Genomic DNA, 13,482 nt, shown 5'->3' on the forward strand with positions numbered 1-13,482 from the left:
ACATGCACACCAGTAACCACAGCTTAATCACCAGTTGTGAGAAATGACAGGAAGGTCATCTTGGCTTGATGGCTATGCAACCAGCTAAAACTCAAGTGTCCTCTAACTAACGAAAAGGAGAGCATGAAGAGATGAGTAGAAGTCATCGAATCTCAGCAGAGCTGTAACATGTGATGTACTCATAACACACAAACATTTCCCTATTTTGCAATGATCTTCAATATGTTTCATTGCTTATTAACTTTCTATCCCCCACCCCTACAATATCATGTTGTAGGGGTCAAATTGTCATTTTTTATCATGTCACCTATATGGAAATTTACTTTGAGCTGATGTTTTAAATGAAGAATTGTTTGTTAAATAAAGAATTCCCTGTTTCTGATTCCAAATGTACCACCATATCTGTTATCTCTCTAAACTCTGAGTTACTCTCAATGCAAATAGCATGAACTTTGATTTGCGATTCAGTTTCTAATGAGGCTCTCTGGTGAAGACATTGTGTACTTCTTAGGAATCCATATCGAATGCACAAACCCTCCCTGTTCTATGGTTTTCCATTCCATTATACATGTCCAAGATTACATATAAATTCTTTGAGAATAAAGAACCAGATCTCATTTTTGCATTGCAGGCTCTCCATTAGCCACAACTCTTTAGTTAAAGGAAGCTTGAGATTTAACTCTTCATATTTAACTGTTCACACAGCCAAGATGACCTCCCTACTCTTTGTTACAACTGGTGAATAAGCTCTAGCTAATGGCATGTATATGGAAATTATGGCTGAAATGGTGTATTTTGATTTATTCACAAATATTCATTCTAAGTAATTTAAGTAAAAATAAATAAATAAATAAAAAACAATCAAACCATTTATAAGTGAGATGCTCATTGAAGTGGGGTTGCTTCCAAAAACCAAAAGCTGTGATCATTCCAAAAGGAAAATGAAATCCTTCTGGTGTGTCTCATGAAAGGCCTGATCTGGCTCTTTTTCTGATGAGAAATGGCATATTCTTTATAAATCTGGATTCCCCTCTCCTTCTTACACTGAGTGGGCATTCTTCCCTTCTGTAGTTTGAAAGGTGAAAAGAGAATGTTGCTCAAAAGAAGAGGCTCAGAACTCTGGGTTTTATTCTGAGAAAACAAAAATGGAGAAGAGCCCGAGGAAAAGGAGATCCAGTGACAGCCCAAACTGAGATCCAGCTCAGGGGGATGTCCCAAGACCTGACACTTGTACTGATCCTATGGTGTGCTTACAAACAGGGGCCTATCATGACTGCCCTCTGCAAGGCCCAGCAAACAGCCAAAAGAGTCAGATGCAGATATTTACACCCAGCCAATGGACAGAAGCTGCTGACCCCAAAAGTGGTTGAATTAGGGGAAAGCTGGAAGAAGCTGAGGAGGAAGGCCACCCCATAGGAAGAGCAGCTTAACCTGGAATCCCTGAGATCTCTCAAACACTGAGCCACCACCTAGGCAGCATACACCAGCTGATATGCCCAAACATATACAGCAGAGGACAATGGGGTCTGGACTCAGTCAGAGAAAATGCACCTAATTCATGAGAGACTTGGGGCTCTATGGAGGAGGGAGATCTGGTGGGGTGGCGGGGGGGTAGGGATATCTTCTTGGAGACAGAGGTGGGGGAAGAAGTGTGGGATGTGGAACAGTTGGAGGGTGGACTGGGAGGGGAATAAAGTCTGGACTGTAAAAATAGATTAAAGAATAAAAATAAGGACTGGAGAGATGGCTCAGCCATTAAAGGCTAGGCTCACAACCAAAAATATAAGAATAAAAATAAATAAAAAAGAATGGAACCTTCAAGAAGATGAAAAACAGAATGAATCACACTTTTAGATTGTTTAAGAAATATCCATGGCTCCAGCCACATATGTAGCAGAGGATGGCTTTGTGAGACATCAGTGGGAGAAGAAGTCATTGGTACTGTGAAGGCTCCATGCACCAGTGTTGGGAAATGCCAGGGCAGGAAGGTGGGAGTGGGTGGGTGAGTAAAGGAGCACCCTCATAGAAGTAGGAGGACAGGGTGAGATAGGGGGGTTTCAGAGGTGAAACTAGGAAAGGTGATAACATTTGAAATGTTAATAAAGAAAATATCTAATTAAAATTTCAAAAAAAATTATAACAAAATACATTTAAAAAGAAAAATAAGCTGGACAATGGTGGCACATGCCTTTAATCCCAGCACTTGGGAGGCAGAGGCAGGCAGATTTCTGAGGTCGAGGCCAGCCTGGACTACAGAGTGAGTTCCAGAACAGCCAGGGCTGTACAGAGAAACCCTGTCTCAAAAAAGAAGAAGAAGAAGAAGAAGAAGAAGAAGAAGAAGAAGAAGAAGAAGAAGAAGAAGAAGAAGAAGAAGAAGAGGAAGAGATATCCATCAAGCAACTGTATCACTGTATCAACTTTCTGTTTAATGTCAGTCTATTTACTTTATGGTAAAGGGCTCAGTAAAGCTATCTCAAATTAGATAATAAAGTTTAGAATAGATATCATCACTGGCAATCAATTTTTATCTTGAAAGGCATTATAAAATTGATTCTCTGTCTCTCTCTGCCACTCTCTCTTTGTCTCTTTCTCTCCCCTCCTTTTAAATAAAATCCCAAGCTGCTTACCAGAAAAGGAAAAAGAAACATGTGTTCTTGTAAGAAATATTGAAAATTTAGCAACCTCCTGGGTGATACTTTATGCTTTACTACTTTAAAGTAAAATATTTCATCGTTGTAGAGTCTTATTTTGAACGAGTATTTTTGAAAACAAAAACAGTTCTGAAACTTCTGTATCATTATGTTTTCCAGTTACAAAACAAACCAGATTGGGCTAAAAGAAGGCCTTGACTTTCAGTTTGCAAAGCACACATTACAGCCCCTCCTGAATGTCAGCCATGGCATCCAGTCCCTTTCCTTGGAAAAAGTGGGTTTAGAACCTTTGCAGTAGCCAACTACTGTGTCCTGAAAGATGCAGGTGATGCCTGACTCTGCTAGGGAAGATTACAAGAAAGCACAGGCACATTGCTTTTCACCCCAAAAGAAAGCTTATGGTCGAATTGCAAACCCACCAAAGGGTGGTTATATATTCTAACTGAGAATTAAAAAAAAAAAAAGAATATATAGTTTTATTTACGTAAGAACATATATGTAAAGAAACAAACACATGTGCCAAACAGAAGAGAATCTTCATTTTAGGCAGTGTAATGCTAGTAGGGGTTACCTTTTAGAAAAGTAACCTGGATTTAGGATATGAAGGAATTCCATCGAGGAAAGAGTTCACAACTAACTTTATATGCTTATGTATTACTTGAATTTTGTAATGTGATTACTATAATGAATGCTATACCTGAATGCTAAACACAATTTTAAATTAGGAAACACTACATATTCCCTATAAGAGAAAATATATTGCTTTATTTAATGAACAGGTTCCTTGAAGAAAAGCTAAATCTATAGGCAGGATGTCATTATATTCACACTTTGCTCTGCTAAGGTTAAAAATAACTGGCTTCACGTGTAGCTCCAAATTGAGCTACATTGACTGTTTGTGTGAAAAAAAAATTCAACCCATTTTATTAGATTAGCATACTCTCCTATGGAATTTAGCACTTAGAAAAAAGAAAAATATGTACTTACGTAGAGTTTCTTTTTAAATCATACATTAAAAATATTAACAATTTGCTTCCTGAAATTATAGTTAATCAATCAGTTTCAGAGAATTCGGTGATTCTGGTTATAATATGGACTGAGTGCTTCTGTTGTCCCTAAATTCATAGGTCTAAAACATAATCTCCAAAGTGATGGTCCGTGCAGGTAGCCATTTGCAAGTTGGAGATTCGTGAATTAAATTGTAAGACATATGCAAAAGCTGCCTCTGCCACCAGAGGACACAGTCATAAATCCATGGCTCCTTTTTATTCAGTCCAAAACCCCAGACCGCACACAGAGCAGTGTCAACCCCAACTAGGGCAGATCTCCCACCTCAACTAATTTAATCTAGAAATTCCTTCAGAGACTCCCAGTGACTTGTCCCCCAGGTGGTTCTTGATCCTGCTAAATTGACAATCAATATTAGCCATCTTAGAATGGGAATCTATTTCAGTGGTAGAGTGCTTACATAATATGTAGGAGGCCCTGGGTTCAAGACCCATCACTGTCAAAAGTAAGAAGTTAAGAAAGAAAGATATGGAGATAAGGACCAACCAAAGAAGAGACTTCTGATGAGTAACTGATGGATCAACAGAACAGCCCAGCAGACAGAAGTGTATAATGCCTGCTGCCAAGTCTGACAACATAAAGTCAGTTCTTAGGACTCACATGATAGAGAGAGAACTAACAGCCACATATTTTTATTTGGTGTTCACATGTGTGCATGCACACACAAGCTAGATAGATGAATAGATAGATGATAGATCAATCGATCAATAGATAGATAGATAGATAGAAAAGAACCTAGTAAGTCGATCCAGATATTTTTTCTTCATTCAAAGAGTAAATATTATCATATTAAGATAACAAAAAGATCCAGTATAGTTTTGTCTTTGGTAAATTATCAAGTGCCAGTAATATAAGAAAGTTGCATGAATGTGTGGGAGACTATCAAATCCTATTGAAATAACTATTTCAGAGCATCCACCACATACAGAGACTGTATTACACATCCAGGTCTGTGCAAAGACTTTATGCAATATACATTTCTATTGATACGAACAGCCTGGTGACAATCGTTTTGTTTTACATAAAGGTTAAATACACAGATTTCCTGAAAACTGTCTTACCAGCAGACTGCCTCAACTGGGATTATCCTTCCTTTTTAAAAATGCTATTTTCTAAAGTCCCAGATTATGACTATCTGACTTTTTCCCTTTAGCTATAACTATCTTTCTTCCTCTTCATTCCCAAAATTGACAAGCTCTTAAAAATTGTTCCCAACCATATCCATCTTTTGCCCAGCAACAAGAATCCTCCAAATATCTATATAATCTAAAGAGAAACTTTCCTGAGCCAAAATTTCCAGGAGCTCAATGCTGAGCTTTTGATATGCTAATGAAGGAGGTTATGGAATTTGGAAAAGTTCTTTTCAAAGGCAATAGCCTGGTTTATGAAGCAATTGTGTTGATGTATAATCCTATTATGCATTTGTTCTTTCCATTTGAGTACCTTCCACAACAAGTCTAATCTCTACACATGCATGCTCCCAGGCAGACACATACTGATTAGAATGAAGCACAGAATTTTAAAAAAGCAAAAGTAGCAATAACTTATAATTTTCAAATACTCTCTTTGGTTAATAGCATTGCCAATACCCAGTTCCATACACGTTCAGCTAACATCTCATTTTTTCTACTTTTTCTTCATCTTCTTCCAAATACACATTTTCATAAACTAACAAAACAGGAAATGAAGCTAACGTGCTGCACCTCCTGCAAAATCATGCACACAGTGGATTCTTTCCCTTTGGTGGTAAAATAACAACAGTAAGGAAATACACAGAGAGAAGGTAAAAACATTGACGCCGAATGTTCTCCAAATACAACTGGTTAATTAGTGCTTGCAGAACCAGTTCCATTTGCCTGCCACAAAATATGCCAATCACTGAGATGACATGTTTCAAAAGTGACAAGTTAAAATGAAAAAGAATTTATTAATGAGGATGATGGATCTTGTAGAAACAAGAGCTAGCCCTCAATTTGCCTCCAGAAGCTATGGTTTGAGTTTGTGGGATACAAGTCAAGTGGTCTAAAACATGGGCATGGGTAGAGGTAATGAAGTGTGAAGACATAAGTATTTTGTACAAGCATGATCCAAACTTCAGACAACATTCTTAATGTATTCCAGGTTGGAGTTTTGGCTGCTTTAAATGTCCTATAAGTTGGAAACAACCCAGATGTCTCTCAATCAAAGAATGGATACAGAAAATGTGGTTCATTTACACAATGGAATACTATTCAGCTATTAAAAACAAGGACATCATGAATTTTGCAGGTAAGTGAATGTAACTAGAAAATATCATCCTGACTGAGACAAGCCAGACCACCACCACCCCAAAATACATGCACAGTACATACTCACTGATGAGTAAATATTAGCCAAAAAGCACAGAATACCTAGGGCCAGGAGAATGAATAGAAATATGTAGCCTCTGGGGGTGGGAGATGGCAGGGACCCTCTAGAAAGTACCAGAGACTTTGGGTGTGAGGGACTCTCAGGATTCAATGGACAGACATCAGCCACAATGCCCAACAGTGGGGAGAAGATACTAAAAGAGTCTACCTCTAATAGATAGACAGGGCCTCAAGTGTAGGTATAGGGTTACCAACCCACAGTCAAAATTTCTGACCCAGAATTGTTCCTGTCTAAAAAGAACTGCAGGAACAAAAATGGTGAAGAGACTGATGGAAAGGTGGTCCAGTGACAGGCCCAACTTGGGATCCATGTCACGGGGTCAGGAGGGGAGACACTAAGGGCCTGACACTATTACAAATTTTATGATGTGCTTGCAGACAGAAGCCGAGCATGGCTGTCCTCTGAGAGGCCCTACCAACAGTTGATGGAGATAGGTGCAGATACTTACCGTTGAACTGAAGTCGGGGACTCCTATGGTTGAACTTGGGGAAGGATTGAAGAAGCTGAAGAGTATGGTGACCTCAGAGGAAGAACAGCAGTATCAACCCACCTAGACCTCTGAGAGCTCCTAGAGACTGAGTCACCAGCCAGGCAGCATGCACGGGCTGGTCCAAGTCCTAGGCCCTTTGCACATGTACAGCAGAGGACTGCCTGGTCTGGCCTCAGTGGGAGAAGATGCGTCTAATCCTCGAGAGACCTTGGGCTCCAGAGAAGAGGGATTCCTGGGGTAGAGCAGCCTCTCAGAGGTAAGGGACTGGTACTATGATGAGATGAGAAACTGTGGGAGGGGGAACAGGAAGCGGGGACAACGGCCCGAATACAAAATAATTTTTGTAAAATTGTCCTGTTTCCTGTCAGTGTCAGATCCAGGTTTATCTGCTTCAAAGTTCCTGAAGAGCAACATGGTCAATTGTTCCTATCATACACATATGTCAGGGTGGTGTTTACAACAAAGCTGATAGGAGTATATCATTTGGATATGTATGCTGATTAATCTTATTATCACCTTGATTCTAAATCCTTGGTAGGATTTAGAATCACTATGGGAAAAAAAAAATGCCTGACATGTCTGCCAGTGGCTCCCCAGGTGGGGCACTCTCTGGATGGCCTTTCCTTTAGTTTCTGCTTGACTCTTTGTCCCTGTATTTCTTTTAGACAGGAGCAATTCTGGGTTAAAATTTTGAAAAGGGTGGTTGACCCCATCCCTCAACCTCTGGATATGCTCTCTACAGGTTCTCTCTCCTCTCTATTGGATATTTTAGCTAATGTCATCCCTGTTGAGTCCTGGGAGCCTCTTGTTTCCCTGGTGTCTGGGACTTTATATTGGCTACCTCCCCACCCCTATTCTCCATCCCCCATTGATACACACCTCTGTTCAATTTCCTGACCCTCTACAGATCTCCTCCCACACCTGATCAGGTCCCTCCTTTTTTCCTCCCCCCCCTCCTCTCTTCCTCTCAAGCCCCTCCCACACTCTACCTCCCTTGATTATTTTCTTCCCTTTTCTAAGTAGGACTGAGGCATCCACACTCTGGTCTTCCTTCTTCTTGACCTTCATATGCTCTGTAAGTTGTATAATGGGTATTCTGTTTATGTGTATACTTTGTGACTGTATTACTTCATTCAGGATAATATTTCCTAGTTTGATCCATTTGCCTATGAATTTCATAAAGTCATTGTCTTTAATAGCTGAGTGGTACTCCATTGTGTAAACGTACCACATTTTCTGTATCCATTCCTCTGTTGAGGGATATCTGGGTTCTTTCCAGCTTCTGGCCATTATATATAAGGCTACTATGAACATAGTGGAACATACGTCCTTGTTATATGTTGGAGCATCTTTTCCAATTTTCCAATTTTCTGAGGAACTTCCAGACTGATTTCCAGCGTGGTTGTACCAGCTTACAATAACATCAGAATGGAGGAGTGTTCCTCTTTCTCCACATCCTTGCCAGCATCTGCTGTCACCTGAGTTTTTTATCTTAGCCATTCTGACTGGTGTGAGGTGGAATCTCAGAGTCATTTTGATTTGTGTTTCCCTGATGACTAAGGATGTTGAACATTTCTTTAAGTGCTTCTTAGCCATGAGAGAGTCCTCAGTTGAGAATTCTTTGTTTAGCTCTGTATTCCATTTTAAATAGAGTTGTTTGGTTTTCTGGAGTCTAATTTCTTGAGTTCTTTGTATATTTTTGATATTAGCCCTCTTTCAGAGGTAGGTTTGGTAAAGATTTTGTTCGAATCAGGGAATGCTTTAGGTAGATGAGGAAGGACAGATATACAACTTCACACAGTATAGCCCATAACATATACCGTACATATACCACAACAATACCTTAGAACTATGAACTACAAATAAACTCTTCCTTCCTTAAGTTTCTTTTGTAAAGTTTAAAGTAGCTAATCAATGTATAAAAATAAATGAGGTAATATGTGAGCTATAAAACTGGTGATAAAAGCATGTAATTAAAAACAAATGAAGTTTATCTTCAATTTATGTGGTACTTTGGTTGATATTTATCACAAATGAATGTATCAAGTAATAAAAATTATATTGATTTTGCTGAAATTTGTTCATGAAGTTCCTACCTTCTGAACCACTGCAAATACAGCTTCCATTTGTGAGCTTTTATATCAGTGCTTTTGAAAGTTTTCTAGTTGCTAGTATTCTTTTCACACTGTCTTGTCCAACTAATTTCTATATGGCCATGCTAAGCTTAAAAATAAATATTCCCTAAGTCAGAGTCTTCATTTCTGAAGGTTTTTGTGTTGTATAAAAATTTTATGCTTTTCCTTTGTTGGCCTGTATTGTTATGGGAGTATTGGCCACATCCTTAACATGAGTAACAACTGTTATCACAATTTTCCCACTTCCAAGAAGATCTAATGCTATCTTTGCTACTTTTATTCTATGATGTATGAAGAAAGATTCCCGGGAAGAGCAGCAGCTGTCACTGAATCTTCTGAAAGGGTGATTGACAAGCACTTTGGTGACTGTGAAGTGTTACAGATCCAGAGACTAATTAAAAATTACCTTGGGATACTTTTAGCCACATAAAGCTAGCAATTAAAAACTTTTGGAATGGATTAAATAACTTCTATCAACCAAAAAGCTCAGAATGTCATTTGATAAACCTGAGGCCGGTGGCAGAGATTTTTCCACTTTGCTACAGCCCACCTACCTGAGGTATCCAACAGTGTTTAATAAAAAAATAATTCTTTGTTCCATTGTTATAAAACTGCCTGGAACTGCAACAAAATGGAATTTGAAGATATCTAGATCCATGTTCCAGGGCCATGTTCAGGACCCTTCACAAGTGATTCAGTCTGTTGGTATGACCATAATCCTCCCACAATCCACTACAACTGCACTTCCTGAGCCAAGTTGTGTGGAAAACAGATCATAAAGGTTTATGAGCCCTGTTTCTGTACTACCAACTCACTTCACTGTTTGGCTAAGAGCTCTCCTTTACAGAAGCCATTCCTTATTGGGACAAATGTCTTGCTTGATCTGGTTAAACACTTTCCTTTTGACATCAGAGGATAGTTCTGGGACAAAATGGAGGAAAATGGAAGTTTGTGGCTGAATCCTCTCCCCTCACTAGTCCCTGAAACCCAGTTCTAAGGAGTCAGGGAAGGACACACAATGACTGTAGCAATATCTCAAGAAGTTTCCTGCTCTGATAGATCCAGAGCAAGGGAGTAGAGAATGTACTGGTTACTATTCCAACAGGGGGTCCGAGTTAGAACAATAAGAAATGGTGATGTAGTTTAATATTTTTTAAATGAAGAAGAGGAAAATGGTGAGGAGGAGGAGAAAGAAGAAGAGGAAGAAGAGGAGAAGCAACAGGAGGCATTATTTAAGCAGATATTTTCCCCTCAAGCTTCTATAAATGAACTTACTTTATGCTACCATTCTACTCTATAAAAATCTATAACCAAGTTGTCACTTCCATTTCTATAACTTATAGTCACTTCATTTTGTCAGTAAACATCCTCTACAATATATTTATATCACATATAGGGGGAAATATTAAAATATGTTGGTCCATTTACACATATTTAAAATATATGTTTATTCAGCTGTAATGGCACATACCTCTATCCTCTGATTAGACATAAAACAAGATTTTGTCTCAAAAAACATGTGTGTACATGTACACACACACATGTACACATGAAAATGTGTTTGAATGTATTTCTTACTGGAAAATTCTAAATAGAGAAAAGGCAGACATTTGAAGAACATTGAAACTTCTAAAGTATGTTATGCTCATTATCAAATTTTCTGCCTATGATCATCTTATGAGTAAGTAAAGACAAGGATTATTGACTTCTCAGGTATTGTATGCAGTAGAAGTAAAGTAATTACCTTTAATTTGTGGCATATGTAATCTACCTCTTTCCCCTGTAAACTCCTTCTCCAGAACACATTCTGTATCACGCTGTGGTCCATCGAAAGTGTAGACAAAGAAAAGCTATTCCATGAGGCCAAGAGCCAAACTGAAAAGCAGAAACACATGCAAATGAATATTGTTGAGCTGGCCAAGATCAGCATGGCCCTGTGTGTAATCCTGTGTCTCCACAGACAGATTTGTCAGCTGACTTTAAAGCTGCTTGGGAGACTGACAGATCTGGCTGAGAGATTTGCAGCCTTGATTACAAATACACCTGATTCGAAATGGGCATGGAGGAGCATGTTCCGTCCCTGAACGTCTTAAGTGTATGTTATGCTGTGGCTTAGACCATGAGTCAGAAAAGCCTTTGGATTAGCATAACTCATCCACCTGCCGTACACAGATGTGTTCCAGTTTTATTGTAGTTAAGGGCAATGTCTCTATTTTTGTGTAGGAATACATCCTTGTTACACTTGTCTTCTGCCAAAAATACTCAGAAAATTTGTTCTAATATATGGTTTTGAAGAGTGCTTTGTGAGTCTTCAATGGGTACTTATTTATGTAAAGGCTTTGTAAATAACAAAAGCTAATAACAAACAAGAGTGTAAGATCCTGCTTGATGCAGTATGAGTCATGGATTTTTAAATATGCTATTTTCTTGCCAGTTGAATCTCTGTCCCGGTCTTTAAAGTCTAAATTTAAAATTAAAATATTTATAACACATATATTACACAGGATTGGCCCTCTGTAGTCTGGATTATGTGGGAAGCATCATCATTTATCTATAGAATAAACTTATGAATGGAAAATTTTCATGTTGAATATTCTCATTGGAAAGCAGAATAAAGGAGAAAGACTGTGTTCAGAGCAGTAGGAAATAGAGACAAATAGAACAGAGAAATGAAACTATGTCACAATATGGGGCAGGGATGTTTGGGAAGCATTAACAGGAACGAGATAGGTGGCATTATCCACATGTCTAAGAGCCACTGTGTTCAGGGGGATTGGAACCGAGCTGTGGACAGGGGAATCAAGAAGTCATGGACATCATATAGGCTGGAGAAGCCTAAAAAGGCATAACATTTATTAAGCAGGACTAAATGTTGAAGTAATAGGATCTGATAAAACTGTATTTCTAATGAGTGGGAAAATGATATGGATGAGGATTTTTACTATTCCACATTCTCATGTCAGCAAAGTAATAATTATCAAGAAAAGTAATTTCAAAATAAGTCTTTGCATTTATAGTAGTGGTTTTCAACCTGTGGGTCATGATCCCCCTGGGGTGTTTTCACATGGTTTGCCTAAGATCATCAGAAATATCAGTTATTTAGATTGTGATTCATAACAATAGCAAAATTATAGTTATGAAGTTTCAAGGAAAATAATTTTATGGTTGGGAGCTCAACACAACATGAGGAACTGTATTAAAGGGTCATAGCATTAGGAAGGTTGAAAACCACTGATTTACACAATCTTTTATTCATATTAATTTTCTACTTCCTTATTCCAAGCCCTAAGGATAGCATACACATACATGCACACATGTATGCTACATATATAAGGATGGATGATGTTGCTCATAGTGGACTGTTCTAAGATGTACAACCCTGTGGTAGACAGTCACTGATAAAGCCATCGACGTTTGAAAGGCTTCCAATGACTCTAAGGTCCTAGGAAGAGAAATAAAAGAAAAAGTAATTTCTCAAACCAATTTGATTTTCAAGACCATAATTTGAGAATAGGTGAGGAATTTTTAATTACAGTAAATTAGCATATTAAAATTATTATATTAGCATTGTTACATTAAGAAATGAAGAATCAAATCTGGAACAACACATTGTGGCATTTTCTCAGTGTGCAGGGGCATGTGTTGTCAAGTGATAGTAACAATCTGAATTCAGTATCCAGCACCCACAAAAATGGAAAGATAGAAGCATGCTTGTGAATTGTGGCCTCCCCATCCAATGCATGCATGCATGCATGAATGAATGAATGAATGAATGAATGAATGAATGAAATGAAATGAAGTTTAAACACTTGGGCTAGAGAGAAGGCTCAGAGGTTAGTATTGATTACTACTCTTGCAGAGGACCCAGCACTCATATCAGGCAGCTCACAGGTACCTCTGCCTCCAGCTCCTGGGGAGCTAGCCCCTCTTCTGGTGTGCTACACTCATGTACACAAATTAATAATAAAAATAATATCTTACACAAAAAGTAAACAAGCCATTTTTCTAATAAATAATTTACAGAAAGGTGTTATGTAAAATTATTTCTTAAAAATTGTTATGTGGTTTATAAACTACTAGGCACTCTGGTCCATTTTCTAAGAGTTTTGATGAGTACGGCCCAGTCTTAATACGAATCATTGTATGAGCACATTTCCTGATTCCTTCCTTATGACTTTTTTTTAAATCAATCTTCAATCTTATTCAGAGAGATTCCCATCTGTTTAAGTTTATTGGTCATCACTAACTCCTTATGCCTTTTAAGTCACCAAAAGAGACTATTGAATTATAATACCCGCTATTGTTGATTGGATGAAGAAAGGACAGGTGGTAGGGTTTTCTTAACAACATTTTAAAGATATTTTTAAACATTTTGATTTTTCATTGCATTTTAATAGAAAATAGAAATTATCCTTGACAATACTGTGTAACTGTTGACAACTAAGTAAGAAAGAAAAGAAGGGCATAAGGAAGAGAAGGGAACAGAGAGGAGAAAATACTTAAGTCTAAACATCTGTAAGTAGGAAGGTAATGTCTGTTATACTGTGAATTGAAAGCGAAAGCATTATTTTATGTGTAATTAAATCTTGTACTGAGTTAATCCTTCTATAGCCTCAGACTATTGGTCTGAGATTGGTAAATCTGAGGATTTACCAAGGAGTCACTTCTGTGGTTTAGAGAGATTTTAGATAGTACCTTATAGTTGTCGATCACATTTCACCATCCTTTG

At 38.1% G+C, this 13,482-nt stretch overlaps 1 non-coding gene across 1 annotated transcript; it reads right to left on the reverse strand.

Annotated features, from left to right (window-relative positions):
* Positions 1-12,923: 12,923 nt before the first annotated feature.
* Positions 12,924-13,004, reverse strand: LOC116074063. The gene has a single exon (XR_004112044.1). It is a non-coding gene; the product is annotated as a small nucleolar RNA SNORD79 (small nucleolar RNA).
* Positions 13,005-13,482: the final 478 nt, after the last annotated feature.

This window comes from Mastomys coucha, unplaced genomic scaffold (assembly GCF_008632895.1).
Source record: "Mastomys coucha isolate ucsf_1 unplaced genomic scaffold, UCSF_Mcou_1 pScaffold23, whole genome shotgun sequence".
NCBI classification, from domain to species: domain Eukaryota; kingdom Metazoa; phylum Chordata; class Mammalia; order Rodentia; family Muridae; genus Mastomys; species Mastomys coucha.